Below are 19,490 nucleotides of genomic sequence, written 5' to 3'. Positions count from 1 at the left end.
CCCCAGACATCCAGTGCACAGAGCAAACTTCGCTCCATGCCGGATGATTGGCGATTCGGGGCGGAGGCTTGTGATGTCCCGACTACGCCCCAATCATGATGTCAGAGCCATGCCCCCTCAATGCAAGTCTATAGGAGGGGGCGTGACGGCCGTCACGCCCCCTCCCATATAATTGCATTGAGGGGGCGTGGTCATGATGTCACAAAGAGGGCACGGCCGTTATGTCACTAGCCTCTGCCGTTGCACCCAACGCTCTAAACGAATGATGGGTACAGCAGGAATATTAACAGAGGGCCTTTGGATAGGGGATAGATGTCTAGGAGTGCAGTACCCCTTTAAAGATACAGAACATTATATTTGTGAGCAATTGGTTTTAAATTAAACATATATGTATCAGTCATAACAGCATTTTTCCATAATAATGATATTTTTATCAGTCCTTGGGACTCTCTCAGTTTCCTATCTCAGACCTGCACACCCTACAGTTATTTTTTATTGGAAGATAAAGAAAATATCTTCTGAGTAGGTTGTGTAGAATCTCTGTGGAGAACCTGGAGACATTTCTACCCAGATTTTACCCGCCAAATCCAATGCTACAAAACAACAGTGCGAGCACATAGTGGGGCAAATCTACTACTAATGGAAATGTGACAGAATTCTGCCATAGTTTCCATAAGGAGAAAATAAAACAAAACAACCTCTTTAACATGACTTGCACCAGATTTAAAGACACTTTTTTTCTGACAAAGGGGCTTGATTTTCCAGACTGTACGGCTTATAGTGTACGATGCTATTCTATTGTCTAGCATTGCTCTGTGTGATAGGTGCTCTGCTAGTAGAGTCTGCCTGATGTAGATGATTAGAAGATTGCCACTGAACCAGCATAAAGGTAATCAGAGGGAACTCCAGCTGGCATGAAAACCGATTAGACCCCTGCATATATGTTGTGGGGGTGCCAATTGGTCATCCAGACCTGTCAATTTAGCATTTAGATGTTATGATCTGCATTGATCATGGAATCTAAAGGGTTAAAGGGGTGCTCTGGGGAAGTTAAGAAAAATAAAAATGCCCCAAAGCAACCACAATACCTGTTCTGTGTCCCCTATAGTTATCCACATGGTTTTGGCAGCTCCTGTGGCCCCTGTTGTCTCCTAAATATTATTTTGCCCAGACTATAACTCCCAAAAGTCAGTGCAGCTCTGTGTAATGGCTGCCAGCCAATTGCTTTCACTATCTGTGTGCATGCTGTGTTTTGAGTCAGCAGCATACACTGAACATGTCTTTTATTTTAAATTATTCTTTCCCCCAGCAATAAATCATGCTATGCTCTGAATGGCATCAGTCAGTGATAAGATCTACACCAGGAAAAGAGCAGCGTTATGTGCTAAGTTGTGACTGAGAATCTTCACTGGGCTTCTCTGCCGGCAAGATCCTCACACAGGGAGGGGAGGGGAAGTGTGGCTGTGAAGCCAGAAATCACATGATGTTTGTCTTGCAAAAGGGTGGGGGCTGCTCTCAGTAAGGGGTTCATACAAAGACAAGCAGGATCTGAAAATGACATATTTCTCTCACTCCCTGCATGTAAGTGTAGAGAGTTAAAAAAGATGGGGTTTTTGAGAACGCTACAGTGTTTCGACGGGAGTCAAATGAAACAGAGATATGAGCAAGCACTTAGGCAGGACTAACTTTTATTAGAAAAAGAAGTCAAAGGTAAAACAGGACAATGCGTTTTGGCACACACTCGCGCCTTCCTCAGGTCCACAATAACAATTTTGAGTAGTCCTGGCCGGGATTCCTGCAGACTTCTTTTTCTAATAAAAGTTAGGCTGGGTTCATACTACGATTTGAACTACGGTTCCCGTATACGGCTGGGAGAAGGGGTGGGCGGGGCTTAATCACGGCGCCCGCACTAAGCCGTATAGGGGAACCGTAGTTAATGTATGTAGGAGCCGATCGGAGTGAACCGCAGCCTCCGGTCGGCTGCTTTTTCAGCCGTGTGCGGTTTCCCGACCGCAGGCAAAAACGTGGTCGACCGCGTTTTTGCCTGCGGTCGGGAAACAGAGTACGGCCGAAAACGCAGCTGACCGGAGGCTGCGGTTCACTCCGGTCGGCTTATAGACATACATTAACTACGGTTCCCCTATACGTAGTGTGAACCCAGCCTTAGTCCTGTGTAAGTGCTGGCTCATATCTTTGTTTCATTTGACTCCTGTCAAAACACTCTCAAAACCCCCATCTTTTTGAACTCTCTACACTGCCTTTATTGTCCGTCTCCCTTGGGAACACGGAAAAATAAGGGGTAAGAGCAGCAGACTGTCGCAATCTAATTTTCTTTACCCCCTACCATACCACAGGGGCCCCACCCACCTTTGTGCACATCGACTCAAGGTACGTCCCCTTGGGTGTTGGTGGCGGGTATCTGCACCATCCATTTTCTAAGAAATACTACACAGGGAGCGCCCCATTGTATTTTTTTCTCCTCCTTTTTTCCTTTATCACTGCATGTAAGTGACAGCTGAAAGAGGAAACCTGCATATAGCTAATGAATTATGTCTATACAAATAAATAGGTTAGTGAGAGGGAACAAATCGGCTATGGGTTGAGTTCCCCGGAGTACCCCTTTAATGGTGGTTCATTAAAGGTGAGTCCTGGCTGCTATCAGGTCCTGCGCTTGGTTTATAGACAGTATACACTGCAGAACATAAATGTACATCCTTGGTTGCTAAGTACCAGGCGGCCAAGATGTGCATTATGTCCATTATCGGGAAAGGGGCAAATCTGGGCCATTAAGTCTCCTAGAGATGTATAGAAGAAGTGCATTCTGATTCACACGGCAAAAACTAGGAGAATCAGACAGTCCTAGTGCATTGAAATTGTGTGAGCTCCAGGATGGAACAGAATCTTATGGAGGAGATGAAGCTGCCCGGTATGATGAGGTCTAGATGGCTGTCTACTGGTTCCATGTTACTGCCGAGAGTAATAAACATTTTATCCTCTAGTGCTGCGTTACAGAATCTCAGAGTTTTCTTACAATCCACAATGACAAATCTGCAGAGATATGAGCTGGGAGGAGGTGTCGCTTCGTATAGAGGCAGAGTTCACACTTAAAACATTTTGCGCATTCAGGGGCTCTAGAACCTACGGAAATGAGGCCCCAGGCATCAAACAAAGCAAATCCTCAACTTTCTATTTTCAGGCATTATACTGTCATACAGAATTATAATATACAGTATAGAAATAATAGTCCCTTAAAGGAGTTTTCCAGTTATTAAAAATGTATTTCCTATCCAGAAGATATTGGATAAGTGTCTGAACAGGTGAGGATGAGGGGGGCGGGGGGTTGTGTTTTCGGACACAGCTCTCGCTGGTAAACGAAGAAGGACGGTCCAGCCCAAGGTTGCAGGTAAAACCAGTACTTTCTTTATTGGGTAGTATTCAGACAGAACAAAAGCCGTTTCGGACCTACACCCGGTCCTTAGTCATAGCAACATGATGCCATGACTAAGGACCAGGTGTAGGTTCGAAATGCATCGGCTTTTGTTCTGTCTGAATACTACCCAATAAAGAAAGTACTGGTTTTACCTGCAACCTTGGGCTGGACCATCCTTCTTTGTTTGCTGCACACACGTGGTCAGGGACGCTGCTGATCAGGCCCGTGCACAGGTGCAGGTGGCGGAGGTGAGCTGTCGGTTAGTCTACTCTGTGAGCTCTCGCTGGTCTCCACCTTCCAGTACAAACTGGTCTCTGTAGTGATGTCCACTTAGTCAGTCAATAGTTGAGGTATCAGGTGATTGGCCAGGACTCCCCCCCTCCCCCCTCGATCAGACATCTTATTCCCTATTGCGTTGATATCGGTAAAGAGGAGTACAAGCTCGCCCAATTACTGATTGAGGCGGGACAACAAATGTTTGAATGAGTGGTCACTACCTTGTGCCGTTATTGACACAGTGAGAACCGCCTCCAGCAGAACAGTAATGGAATGGGAAAGATGATTATAGTTCTTTTTTCCTTTTCATTCCAGACTGAGCAAAATTGCATTTAAAGGGGTTTGGAACAAACTGTTCCGAATGCTGGAGCCAGCGCTGGGAGCTCGTGACATCATAGCCCTGCCTCCTCATGATGTCACACCCACTCCCTCAATGCAAGTCTATGGGAGGGGGCGTGACGGCTGTCACGCCCCCTCCACTGGACTTGCATTGAGGGAGTGGGGCGTGATGTCATGAGGGGGTGGGGCTATGACATCATGAGCTTCCAATGCCGGCTCCAGCAATTTTAACAGTTTGTTCCAAACACTGAGCAGTGGAGTACCCCTTTAACATACTATCCCTGAAATAGCTCAACATGCTTCATGAAAAGTGGTTTTAGTTGGGTCTCTAGGTTCTTATATTTATAGACCCTAAATGGGGGATCTGGATAAACTTCTCAATGGGCCACCCCCTAAAATATAATATTGTCACCCGGCTGTAACCAAACAGAGAACACTAAGAGATATGTAGAGTAGATTGTCATCATTTTACAAAGAACTCGACCTGGGAATATTTTATATATATATTATATTATATATATATATATATATATATATATATATATATATATATATATATATATATATATATATATATTATATATATATATATATATATATATATATATATATATATATATATATATATATAATTTATCTATTTTCTGGAGAAATATTGCATAAATAAAGAGATAAAAAGCTGCCCATTCTTGTGAGGGGGTGAAGAGCAGAGAGGCCTCTGTATGATTCGCTTCTCACTATTTTATGTCTTTAAATTATTGTGTTCTGCAAAATCAAATCTCACTTTTACATTAGAGCAGAAACGTAGGGCCTCGATTAGTATTCGGCGCGTGCGGCAGCCAACCCAGGTGCGACCGCACAAAAGCAAACACTGGAGGCCACGCTGAAGCCATCGCTGTGTATCCGTGTTGCGGCGGCTGCTGAACATTGTTTCTGCTTTTGTTTAGGATTCTGTCGCTTTTTTTTTCCTATCCTCCGCAGCGCTAGAACACTTTCCTTACTGCCGTTTTCCACTTTGAATGTTTTTTTCTATAGGGAGGTGCACATAGGTTTTACTTCCAGCTGTTTTAATCTGTCGTATGGATCTTATTCCATGATGTATTATTCCGCTCTCCGTAGCCTTTCCAAGAAAATGGCTTTGAAAATGCGCTTGATGGATCTGCATGAAAGAGCATGTTCCTACTTACACAGAGTGCATGAATCATTTTCTACACAACGCGTTCTCGCCTCTACGGAACGCACGTAATTCTCTTCTCTCTAAACTGTATCTTGTTACTTACAACAAGAAATTACAACCGTCGAGAAAGTGATTTTGAGGCAAATAACCAAAGGCATTTACAGTAAGTGAGAAATAAGACCTCTTATCCCCGACTTGTTCTTCGTCACACGAGAAGCCTTTCATTATACTATTGCAGCAGGTATTTAGACAATCTTCATATTGTTGAGACAAATATAGGCTGTGTACAAGGGTCCGTCAAATGAAACAACAAGGAAATTCACAGAAATATGGCAGCTATTCTGCCGTGTAATATTTCCTGCGGTGAGATAGAAATACCGGAGCAATCTACATCCATGGGAGACCAGGGCACCATATTATTCATGACCAATGTATATCTAAGACAAAAAGAAGCAGAGCTCCTCATAGGGCAATACGTCTGATATACAGAGAAAAATGGGAGAAGGGAGACCCTCTGGGGCAGTGGTACCTCTTAGCAGCCCATTTCCAAAAATTGTACCCCGTATAGTTGTAGGCCCCCATAATACCCCAATATAGTTGTATGACCACACTGTGCCCACATATAGTTGTAGGACCCTACACATTCCCCATATAATTGTAGGCCCCCACACTGTCCTCATGTAGAAACATAGAAACATAGAATGTGTCGGCAGATAAGAACCATTTGGCCCATCTAGTCTGCCCAATAATCGGAATCCTATCAATAGTCCCTGGCCCTATCTTATATGAAGGATAGCCTTATACCTATCTCTATCTTATATGAAGGATAGCCTTATGCCTATCTCTATCTTATATAAAGGATAGCCTTATACCTATCCCTCCCTATCTTATATGAAGGATAGCCTTATACCTTTCCCTATCTTATATGAAGGATAGCCTTATACCTATCTCTATCTTATATGAAGGATAGCCTTATACCTAGCCCTATCTTATATAAAGGTTAGCCTTATACCTTCCATGCATCCGCTACTCTCTCAGTAAAGTAATACTTCCTGATATTACTGCAGAAATCTCCCCCCTCTAATTTATAACTATGTCCTCTATATAACACTATGTCCTCTTGTGGTAGTTTTTATTCTCTTATTTTACTTTTATCTTCTCCTCCTTTCCCGTGTTGATTCCCTTAATGTATATAAAGTCTCTATCATATCCCTCTGTCTCTTCTTTCTTCTATACATGTTAAGGTCCTTTAACCTTTCCTGGTAAGTTTTATCCTGCAATCCATGTACTAGTTTAGTATCTTCTCTGAACTCTCTCTAGAGAATCTATATCCTTCTGGAGATACGGCCTCCAGTACTGCGCACAATACTCCAAGTGAGGTCTCACCAGTGTTCTGTACAGCGGCATGAGCACTTCTCTCTTTCTACTGCTTATACCTCTCCCTATGCACCCATGAGCACCTCCCTCTTTCTACTGCTTATACCTCTCCCTATACACCCATGAGCACTTCTCTCTACTCCTTATACCTCTCCCTATACATCCAAGTATTCTGCTAGCGTTTCCTGCTGCTCCATTACATTGTCTGCCTACCTTTAAGTCTTCTGAAATAATTACTCCTAAATCCCTCTCCTCAGATACTGAGGTCAGGATTGTGTCACATGTTCTATATTCTGTCCGAGGGCTATTACGCCCCAGGTCCATTATCTTGCACCTATACACATTCAATTTCAGTTTCCAGAGTTCTGACCATTCTTCTAGTTTTCCTAAATTCTTTTTCAATTGGCGGATCCCTCCAGGAACATCAGCCCTGTTACATATCTTTGTGTCATCAGCAAAAAGACCAAAGCCATCGAGACCTTCTGTAATATCACTAATGAAGATATTACACAATATTGGTCCCAGTACAGATCTCTGAGGCCCCCACTGGTAACAAGTCCTTGCTCTGAATATTCTCCATTGACTACAACCCTCTGTTGTCTGTCACTCAGCCACTGCCTAATCCACTCAACAATATGGAGTCCAAGCTCAATGACTGTAGTTTATTGATAAGTCTTCTATGTGGACAGTGTCAAAAGCCTAAAATCAAGATATGCGATGTCTACTGCCCTTCCGCCATCTATTATTTTAGTCACCCAGTCAATAAGATTAGTTTGACATAATCTCCCTGAAGTAAACCCATGTTGTTTTTCATCTTGCAATCCATGGGATTTTAGATGTTCCACAATCCTATCCTTTAGTAGGGTTTCCATTAATTTCCCCATTATTAATGTCAGACTTACTGGCCTATAGCTGCCTGATTCCTTCCTACTACCTTTCTTGTGAATGGGCGCGACATTTGCCAATTTCCCATTTTCCGGGATGACTCCTGTTACCAGTAATTGGTTAAATAAATCTGGTAACAATTTTGCTTGTACACCACTAAGTTCTTTTAATATATTTGTGTGTATCCCATCAGGCCCATGTGACTTATTTGTCTTCACTTTAGACAGCAAACGTAGAACCTCTTCCTCTGTAAAGACACATGCATCAAATGATTAATTAGTCTTCCTCCCTAATTGAGGTCCTTTTCCTTCTTTTTCTTCTGTAAGTCATCATTAAGACAGTCGGCTAACCCGTTATTCCTTCTACATACCTTCCTTCCTTTGTTTTTAATTTAGTTATTTCTTGTTTTAATTTTCTTTTTTATTTAATTTTCTTTTTTATTTATATATCTGAAGAATGTCTTATCCCCTTTTTTCATAGACTGAGCTAGTTTTTCTTCTGCCTGCGCTTTAGAAGTTCTTATAACTTGCTTGGCTTCTTTCTGCCTAGTCTTGTAGATTTCCCTATCTTCATTGCTCTGAGTTGTTTTATAATTACTAAATGCAGCTTTTTGTTTTTTATGATTTTGGCCACTTCTGCTGAGTACCACAGTCGTCTCTTCCTTTTACTGACAAGTCTAATGCAATTTTCCACTACCTTCAATAATGCATCTTTTAAGTAGTCCCATTTCTCCTGGACTCCTTGTAATCTGTTCCAGTCTGATAGGGACTCATTTATGACTAATCTCATTTTTGAAAAGTCTGTTTTTCTAAAATCTAAAACTTTTGTTTTTGTGTGGTGTGACTCCTTCACTGTTCTTATATTAAACCACACTGATTGGGGATCACTAGATCACAAGCTTTCACCAACAATAACATCATATACCAAATCCCCATTTCTGAGTACCAAATCCAAAATGTCCTCCCTCCGGGTCGGCTCCTCAACCACTTGTTGTAGAGATAATCCCAGTAGGGAACTTAGAATATCTGTACTCCTGGCAGAACTGACTATTGTTAGGACTCGGCAGGCTGGATGTGGATCCTCTGTGTCAGCGAGGGATTGGCGTGGACCGTACCGGTGGACCGGTTCTAGGTTGCTACTGGTATTCACCAGAGCCCGCCGCAAAGCGGGATGGTCTTGCTGTGGCGGTAGCAACCAGGTCGTATCCACCGGCAACGGCTCAACCTCGCTGACTGCTGAGAAGGCGTGGGACAGAAGGACTAGACAGAGGCGAGGTCAGACGTAGCAGAAGGTCAGGGCAGGCGGCAAGGTTCGTAGTCAATGGTGATAGCAGAAGGTCTGGAAACACTGGTATGGCAAACACAGGAAACGCTTTCTCTAGGCACAAGGGCAACAAGATCCGGCAAAGCAGGGAAGTGGAAGTGAGGTTATATGGATGTGGAGCAGTTGGAAGCTAATTAGACTAATTTGGGCCAGACACCAATCATTGGTGCACTGGCCCTTTAAATCTTAGAGAGCTGGCGCGCGCGCGCCCTAAGGAGCGGAGCCGCACGCGCCAGGACGTGACAGCCAGGGACCGGGACAGGTGAGTAGCTTGTGATGCAATTCGCGAGCGGGCGCGTCCTGCTATGCGAATCGCATCCCCGCCGGCAGTGTCAGTGCAGCGCTCCCGGTCAGCAGGTCTTACCCGGGCGCTACAGAGAGGGGAATGCCGCAAGCACTCTGGGGAGGAGCAGGGACCCGGAGCGCTCGGCGTAACAACTATTTTGGTTTTCCAGTTTATATCCGGAAGATTGAAGTCTCCCATAATGATAACTTCTCCTTTCATTGTCATTTTAGCTATTTCTTCAACTAGTAGATCATCTAGTTCTATAACTTGGCCAAGTGGTCTGTATATCACACCTACACGAGGTACTGCATGATTACCAAACTGCAACGTAACCCAAACTGACTCTATTTTGGCCTCACTAACTTGTATTAGGTTAGATTTTATGCTATATTTCACATATAGGGCCACTCCTCCACCTTTCTTGCCTTCTCTGTCTCTTCTGTATAAAGAGTACCCTGGTATGAATATGTCCCAGTCATTACTTTCATTAAACCATGTCTCAGTAACAGCCACTAAATCTACATTATAGTTGTAGGTCTCTATACTGCCCCCATATTATTCTATGTCCCCTCTGTGAACCAAGTAGTTGTAGGGCCCAACACTGTCCTATATAGATGTAGTCCTCCACAATGCCCCAATATAGTTGCAGCCCCCCCACACTGCCCCCATATAGTTTTAGGCACCTACACATTACCAATATTATTGTAGGCTCCCACACTGCCCCCATATAGTTGTAGGCACCTACACATTACCAATATTATTGTTGGCCCCCACACTGCCCTATATAGATGTAGGCACCTACACAGTACAAATATTATTGTTGGCCCCCACACTGCCCTATATAGATGTAGGCACCTACACAGTACAAATATTATTGTTGGCCCCCACACTGCCCTATATAGATTTAGGCCCCTACACATTCCCCATATTATTGTAGGCCCCCACACTGCCCCCATATAGTTGTAGGCACCTACACATTACAAATATTATTGTTGGCTCCCACAATGCCCTATATAGATGTAGGCACCTACACATTCCCCACATTATTGTAGGCCCCCACACTGCCCCCCCATATAATTGTAGGTCTCTATGCTGCCCCCATATTGTTCTATGCCCCTTGTGTGAACCAAGTAGTTGTAGGTCCCCTCACTGTCCTATATAGATGTACTCTCCCACAATGCCCCAATATAGTTGTAGCCCCCAACACTGCCCCAATATAGTTGTAACCCCCCAAACTGCCCCATATAGTTGTAAGTCCCCATACTACCCCCAATAAAATTGATGTATGCCCCCTCTGTGAACCAAGTAGTTATAGGCCCCCACACACTGCCCCATATAGATGTAATCCCCCACACTACCCCCAATAAAATTGTAGGCCCCACACTGCCCCAATATAGTTGTAGTTACCCATACTGCCCCACATTGGTGCTACACTTCTTCACCCTCTAGGGACATTCTGCTATGTCCTATAGCAGTAGAGACCTGATTCAGAGGAACAATGGAGCACCGAAGCTGATGCAGGAGTTACTGTCCACATAACCCCGATGCCCGTGCTTCTCCTCTGCTGTCCTTCTGTTCCTTGGGGCAGCAAAGTCAGCTAGTACCAGCAAATACTGCTCATTTCTCTGCAGGTCCATGGCCAATTTAAAAGCAGTGACCAGTGACTGCGACCGCCATTACATATTTTTTCTGTGTACCCCCACAAGAGAACTGCTAAGTACCCCTGGGGTAATTTTACCCCAGGTTGGGAACCGCTGCTCTAGGGTATCTTCTGACCTTTTCTGGTTGTGTAACAGACTCAGCCACTAGCCACTATGCAGGCAGAGCATAGGTGTGCAGCCTTCTGGGTATCAGAACAAAGGACGAACCGCCAAATGATACAGTTGTCCAGTTGAGGGAAGATAGATAATATCACAAGAATCTGTTTACAGTAGACCCAAACACTACACATTTCTGGGCATAGGAGCACCTTTGCCAGAACACCTGACAAAGGGGGTCCTATGCCCAGAAACACGCAGTGTTAGGATCTACTATAAATGGAGACCTGGTTGACAGTGTTTGGTTCTCCTGCTATCATGAATGATGTTGGGGTTGTTGTCCAGTTGAGGGAAGAAAAACCGTCTATAACCGTTGCATAGCCATTTTTTTTTTTCCTCAACTGGACAACAACCCCAACATCATTCATGATAGCAGGAGCTACTGAATGTGGACAATGACTATAGACATGATCACATGGCCAAACACTGTGCTAAAAAATCCTAATCAAATCCGGTGTCTGCGGTGGTATGTCACCTCTGTCACCGATTGGCTGAGCAGGCAAGTCCAGTGGGGTCAGTATGACACGGAACCTGAAAGAAACAGAAACTAGTGGGGGGGGGGGGCAGGAGCATAGACTCAGCAGCTGGGACTGGAGGGGAGAAGTTTAGAATGTTTATCATTTTTATATCCAATTCCAATATCCAGTACAGCATTGTCTTATTGGCGAGGTACAAATACAATAACTATGAAATTATCAGGTGGGAGAACATGGGACGGGAAACATAACTAACAAACAATGTATTAGGATTAATGGTAGATCAGGCTTAATGGTGTCTCCCGGGTATGCACAAGAAGGGAGGGGAGAAGGGGGACATTGTAACCCATATGCAGACTAAAAGGGCATCATAGAGATGTAAGGTGCTCCAGTCAAAACTCCAAAACGTCTTCCATGGGTGCCAGATCTTAAGAAAGGATGCTCTGGTACGGGACTCCCAATTGGAGATCTCCTCTAGACATTAACGTTGATCCACCTTGGCTATCCCCAGACACCCGATTTATAGAAGGTCAAAGCTGGTGATGATTGAATTATCCAACTTAAGTATAAGATGTATGGGCGCCCCTAGGCTGCAGATAGCCAGATGACCATTCAATGGAGCCCAGGACTACTGGGAAGCTGATGGACTAGGAAGAAGATCCTTAGAGTAGGACTCCCACCTTATAATGAACCTGGACAGTATGGAGTGATGCATTAATGGAAGTGAAGTGTAGAGGTTCTTTAAGTAGGAGCATAGGAAATCCAGAATCAAGGGAATACATGCAGCTCTGGAGTCCACATAAAGCCGGCAGGAGAACAATTAGAAACTAATGTCAGGCCTAAAGGGATCTCCATGCACACTGGCCACCAACCTCATAGCTAATGCCTGCCAATTGGAGTGCAGATGTCCTTTCTGTCCACAGTATTGACCTCTCCATAGTTTCTGTGACCCAGTCTTGAGTTAGTCCGGCTGTTACGCCGAGCGCTCTGGGTCCCCGCTCCTCCCCGGAGCGCTCACGGCGTTCTCCTGTTCGCAGCGCCCCGGTCAGACCCGCTGACCGGGTGCGCTGCGATAATGTCCCCAGCCGGGATGCGATTCGCGATGCGGGATGCGCCCGCTCGCGGTGCGCATCCCGACCCGCTTACCAGACTCGTTCTCCGTCTGTGCTGTCCCGGCGCGCGTGGCCCCGCTCCCTAGGGCGCGCGCGCGCCGGGTCTTTGCGATTTAAAGGGCCGGTGCGCCACTGATTGGCGCATGGGTTTTAATTAGTGTCTTCACCTGTGCACTTCCCTATAATACCTCAGTTCCCCTGCACTTCCTTGCCGGATCTTGTTGCCATTGTGCCAGTGAAAGCATTCCTTGTGTGTTCCTAGCCTGTGTTCCAGACGTCTTGCTGTTGCCCCTGACTACGATCCTTGCTGCCTGCCCTCACCTTCTGCTACGTCCGACCCTGCTCTTGTCTAATCCCTTGTACCGCGCCTATCTCAGCAGTCAGAGAGGTTGAGCCGTTGCCGGTGGATATGACCTAGTTGCTACCGCCGCTGCAAGTCCATCCCGCTTTGCGGCGGGCTCTGGTGAAAACCAGTAGCAACTTAGAAACAGTCCACCGACACGGTCCACGCCAATCCCTCCCTGACACAGAGGATCCACCTCCAGCCTGCCGAATCCTGACAGTAGATCCGGCCATGGATCCCGCTGAGGTCCCGCTGCCAGTTGTCGCTGACCTTACCACAGTGGTCGCCCAGCAGTCGCAACAGATAGCGCAACAAGGCCACCAGCTGTCTCAACTGACTGTGATGCTACAGCAGCTTCTACCACAGCTTCAACAACCATCTCCTCCGCCAGCTCCTGCACCTCCTCCGCAGCGAGTGGCCGCATCCAGCCTCCGTTTATCATTGCCGGACAAGTTTGATGGGGACTCTAAACTTTGCCGTGGTTTTCTCTCGCAATGTTCCCTGCATTTGGAGATGATGTCGGACCAATTTCCAACTGAAAGGTCAAAGGTGGCTTTCGTGCTCAGCCTTCTGTCTGGGAAAGCCCTGTCATGGGCCACACTGCTCTGGGACCGCAATGATCCTGTCACTGCCTCTGTACACTCCTTCTTCGCGGAGATTCGAAGTGTCTTCGAGGAACCAGCCCGAGCCTCTTCTGCTGAGACTGCCCTGCTGAACCTGGTCCAGGGTAATTCTTCTGTGGGCGAGTACGCCATCCAATTCCGTACTCTCACCTCCGAATTGTCCTGGAATAACGAGGCCCTCTGCGCGACCTTCAAAAAAGGCCTATCCAGTAACATCAAAGATGTGCTGGCCGCACGAGAAATCCCTGCTAACCTGCATGAACTTATTCATCTGGCCACCCGCATTGACATGCGTTTTTCCGAAAGGCGTCAGGAGCTCCGCCAGGATATGGACTTTGTTCGCACGAGGCAGTTTCTCTCCCCGGCTCCTCTCTTCTCTGGTCCGCTGAAATCTGTTCCTGTGCCTTCTGCCGTGGAGGCTATGCAAGTAGACCGGTCTCGTCTGACACCTCAAGAGAGAACACGCCGCCGCATTCAGAACCTATGCCTGTACTGTGCCAGTGCCGAACACTTCTTGAAGGATTGTCCTATCCGACCTCCACGTCAGTACTGTACTGTGCGTTACCGCACGGAACCCCTCTTAATGTGCATTGGACCCCATCATGAAAAGATTGAATTTCTGGTCCTCTCTAACTGCACTTCTGAAATTCTTCTTGGACTACCTTGGCTTCAACGCCATTCCCCTACCCTCGATTGGACCACCGGGGAGATCAAGAACTGGGGTAATACTTGCCACAAAAAGTGTCTTATGTCTGCTCCCAGTCCTGTCAGTCAAAACCCTATGGCTCCTCCGATACCTGGTCTCCCTAAGGCCTATCTGGACTATGCTGATGTTTTTTGCAAAAAACAAGCAGAGACTTTGCCTCCTCACAGGCCTTATGACTGTCCTATTGATCTCCTCCCTGGTACTACTCCACCCCGGGGCAGAATCTATCCTCTATCTGCTCCGGAAACACATGCTATGACAGAGTACATCCAAGAAAATTTAAAAAGGGGATTTATCCGCAAGTCTTCCTCCCCTGCTGGAGCTGGATTCTTCTTCGTCTCCAAAAAAGACGGCTCCTTACGACCTTGCATTGATTACCGCGGACTTAATAAAATCACTATAAAAAAACGCTATCCCCTACCTCTTATCTCGGAACTCTTTGATCGCCTACGTGGCGCCAACATCTTTACCAAATTGGATTTAAGAGGTGCATATAATCTCATCCGCATCAGGGAGGAAGACGAGTGGAAGACCGCATTTAACACCAAAGATGGACACTTTGAATATTTGGTTATGCCTTTTGGGCTTTGCAACGCCCCTGCCGTCTTCCAGGACTTTGTAAATTAAATTTTTCGTGATCTTTTATATACCTGTGTTGTGGTCTACCTGGACGATATTTTGATTTTTTCTTCCAACCTAGAAGAACACCGCCAGCATGTCCGCATGGTTCTTCAGAGACTTCGGGACAATCAGTTATATGCCAAAATGGAAAAATGTCTCTTTGAATGTCAATCTCTTCCCTTCCTAGGATATTTAGTCTCTGGCCAGGGACTCCAAATGGACCCGGACAAACTATCAGCCGTATTGGATTGGCCACGCCCCTCCGGACTCCGAGCTATCCAACGTTTCTTGGGGTTTGCCAATTACTACAGACAGTTTATTCCACATTTTTCCACTATTGTGGCCCCAATTGTGGCCCTAACCAAGAAAAACGCCAACCCTAAGTCCTGGCCTCCTCAAGCGGAAGAGGCGTTCCACCGTCTCAAAACTGCCTTTTCTTCTGCTCCCATACTCTCCAGACCTGATCCATCTAAACCCTTCTCACTGGAGGTAGACGCCTCCTCGGTGGGAGCTGGAGCTGTACTCCTACAGAAAAATTCTTCCGGACATGCTGTTACTTTTGGTTTCTTTTCTAGGACCTTTTCTCCGGCGGAGAAAAACTACTCCATTGGGGATCGAGAACTACTGGCCATAAAACTGGCTCTCGAGGAATGGAGGCACCTGCTGGAGGGGTCCAAATACCCAGTTATTATATACACCGATCACAAGAATATCTCTTATCTTCAGTCTGCCCAACGGCTGAACCCTCGCCAGGCTAGGTGGTCGTTGTTCTTTGCCCATTTTAACTTTGAGTTTCATTTTCGTCCCGCTGACAAGAACATTAGGGCTGACGCTCTCTCTCGTTCCTCGGATGCCTCTGAAATGGAAGCCTCCCCGCATCACATTATTCCTCCTGACTGTCTGATCTCCGCTTCTCCAGCTTCCATCAGACAAACTCCTCCAGGGAAGACCTTCGTCTCTCCACGCCAGCGCCTCAGGATTCTCAGGTGGGGACACTCCTCACACCTCGCCGGCCATGCTGGCATCAAGAAATCCGTCCAGCTCATCTCTCGTTTTTATTGGTGGCCTACCCTGGAAACAGATGTTGCTGATTTTGTTCGGGCTTGTACAGTCTGTGCCCGGGACAAGACTCCTCGCCAGAAGCCTGCCGGTCTCCTCCATCCTCTGCCTGTTCCTGAGCGACCATGGTCTCAGATTGCTATGGACTTTATTACAGACTTACCTTTATCCCATGGCAACACAGTTATTTGGGTGGTCGTTGATCGTTTTTCTAAGATGGCACATTGTATTCCTCTTCCAGGTCTTCCTTCTGCGCCTCAGTTGGCGAAACAATTTTTTGTGCACATTTTTCGCCTTCACGGGCTTCCCACGCATATCGTCTCGGATAGAGGCGTTCAATATGTGTCAAAAGTCTGGAGGGCCCTCTGTAATCAGCTTAAAATCAAATTAAACTTCTCGTCTTCTTATCATCCCCAATCCAATGGGCAAGTGGAAAGAATTAATCAGGTTCTTGGTGACTATTTGCAACATTTTGTTTCCTCCCGCCAGGATGACTGGGCCGATCTCCTACCATGGGCCGAATTCTCGTACAATTTCAAAGTCTCTGAGTCCTCCGCTAAATCCCCATTCTTTGTGGTGTACGGCCGTCACCCTCTTCCCCCCTCCCCACTCCCACGCCTTCTGGTTTGCCCGCTGTTGATGAGGTGACTCACTCTCCACCATCTGGAAAGAGACTCAAAAATCTCTCCTACAGGCCTCATCCCGGATGAAGAAACATGGCGACAAAAAAAGAAGAACTCCTCCTGTCTTTTCTCCTAAAGACAAAGTGTGGCTCTCCGCCAAGTATGTCCGCTTTCGTGTCCCCAGTTATAAACTGGGACCACGTTATCTTGGTCCTTTTAAAGTCAAATGCCAAATCAACCCTGTCTCCTACAAACTCCTTCTTCCTCCTTCTCTCCGTATTCCTAATGCTTTTCATGTCTCTCTCCTTAAACCACTCATCCTTAACCGCTTCTCTCCTAAGGTTGTTGCTCCTACTCCTGTCTCCGGGTCCTCTGACATCTTCTCGGTTAAAGAAATTCTGGCATCCAAGACGGTCAGAGATAAAAAAAAAAAAATATTGTAGATTGGGAGAATTGCGGCCCAGAGGAGAGGTCATGGGAACCCGAGGACAACATCCTTGACAAGGACCTTATCCACAAGTTTTCGGGTTCTAAAAAGAGGGGGAGACCCAAGGGGGGGGGGGGGTACTGTTACGCCGCTCCGAGTCCCCGCTCCTCCCCGGAGCGCTCACGGCGTTCTCCTGTTCGCAGCGCCCCGGTCAGACCCGCTGACCGGGTGCGCTGCGATAATGTCCCCAGCCGGGATGCGATTCGCGATGCGGGACGTGCCCGCTCGCGGTGCGCATCCCGACCCGCTTACCAGACTCGTTCTCCGTCTGTGCTGTCCCGGCGCGCGCGGCCCCGCTCCCTAGGGCGCGCACGCGCCGGGTCTTTGCGATTTAAAGGGCCGGTGCGCCACTGATTGGCGCATGGGTTTTAATTAGTGTCTTGACCTGTGCACTTCTCTATAACACCTCACATCCCCTGCACTTCCTTGCCGGATCTTGTTGCCATTGTGCCAGTGAAAGCGTTCCTTGTGTGTTCCTAGCCTGTGTTCCAGACCTCTTGCCGTTGCCCCTGACTACGATCCTTGCTGCCTGCCCTGACCTTCTGCTACGTCCGACTCTGCTCTTGTCTAATCCCTTGTACAGTGCCTATCTCAGCAGTCAGAGAGGTTGAGCCGTTGCCGGTGGATACGACCTGGTTGCTACCGCCGCTGCAAGTCCATCCTGCTTTGCGGCGGGCTCTGGTGAAAACCAGTAGCAACTTAGACATGGTCCACGCCAATCCCTCTCTTACACAGATGATCCACCTCCAGCCTGCCGAATCCTGACCCCGGCCTTAGTGACCGGTGTGGCTGCACAGGACACATCGCCCCTCTCAGGAGAATGGTTCCAACAACTGTAGCCTATGCATCCAAAATGCCTCTTGGACGTCTTATTTTATGAGTCTGTCCCTTCTTCACCAAGGGGTCAGGATATGCTAAGTACCTAGAACCTCGCCCCTTCAGGACCACACCTTTTCTAATTTTTGCACTTTCATTCTTTCCTCCTCACGTTCTAAAAATGATAGCCCTTTTAGCTTTCCACCTACAGACCCATATAAGGGCTTGTTTTTTGCGCCACCAATTTTACTTTGTAATTACATTACATTACAATTATTTCACCACAAAATCTACGGCGAAACAAGAAAAAAATAGGGGCTTTTGATTCTACACAGTGCACTTTTCAGTAAAAATGACACCTTATCTCTATTCGGTAGGTCCATACGGTTACAAGGATACCTCATTTATATAGGTTTTATTTTATTTTACTACTTTAGAAAACTTATAACTACATGCACCAAAAGTAGTATGTTTAAATTTGTCATATTTTGACCCCTATAACATCTTTTTATTTTCTGCATACAGGGCTTTATAGGGCAATATTTTTGCGCCGTGATCTGAATTTTTTGTTGGTACCATTTTTGTTTTGATGGTACATTTTTTTTTATTGCTTTTTATACATTTTTTTAGGTTTTACAAAGTGACCAAACAATACGCAATTTTGGACTTTGGATTTTTTTTTTACATGTACGCCATTGACCGTGTGGTTTAATGAACATTATATTTTCATAGTTCGGACATTTATGCACGCGGCATATTATTTATTTTTTTTAAATGAGAAAAGGGGGTGATTCAAACTTTTTTTTAGGGAAAGGGGTAAAATGACATTTATTAAAACATTTTTTATACTTTTTCTACACCATTTTATAGTGCCCATAGGGGACTATTACATCCAATCATTAAACTCCATGCAGAGCAGGGCTGGAGCATTCTAGGAATGATCGGATGGCGAGGACGCAGGTAAGGGCCCTATCACCGTCCTCTAAGCTGATCGGGACACTGTGGACTCACCGTGGTTGTCCCAATCAGCTCCCCTGAGTTGCCGGGATACATTTTTCTCTATTTCAAATGCCGCAATAAACTTTGATCATGGCATCTAAGGTGTTAATGCCTGACATCACTGCAATCCAAGATGTCCGGTATTAGCCACGGGTCCTGGCTGCTGAGAGCCATCGGGACCACCCTGCTATGACGCGGGGTCAGCGGGTGACCCCACGTCATATAAGAGGAGTGGGATGAGGGCATACAGTAAATGCCCTTGGTCTTAGAGGGGATAGTGATTGTGAGATATTATTTTTGGAGAAATAGAAGTGACCTGGTCAGGGGTGTAACCATAAAAGGTGCTGAAGTAGCATCCGTACGGGGGCCCTGGTGCCTAAGGGGGCCCCAAGGCACATCTGCCCCATAAGAGAACAGTATAATAAATGACACACGAGGTCCAGTTGCATATTTTGCATCAGGCCAAGAAGCTACAAGTTACGCCTCTAGACCTGGAAATGGCAAAGGTTGGAGGATTTTGTTTCCGAAGAGAACAACTTCTTATTTGCCGCCCCCATCATTGCTAAAGAAGTCTTAAATCGGAAACTTTGGGTTTTTACATTGAATTGAATAATATAGAATCATTTCTCATCATGGTTGGAGAACAGATTTCTGCCTTATGCAACCGGAAAACTTGGCGGCTTACCACATGGGAAATCTTTAATGAATTGTTTTG

The sequence above is a fragment of the Hyla sarda genome, chromosome 6 (assembly GCF_029499605.1).
Source record: "Hyla sarda isolate aHylSar1 chromosome 6, aHylSar1.hap1, whole genome shotgun sequence".
In the NCBI taxonomy this organism is placed as follows: Eukaryota; Metazoa; Chordata; class Amphibia; order Anura; family Hylidae; genus Hyla; species Hyla sarda.
The sequence above is the reverse complement of the archived record's forward strand: the minus strand, read 5'-3'. Positions refer to the sequence as shown.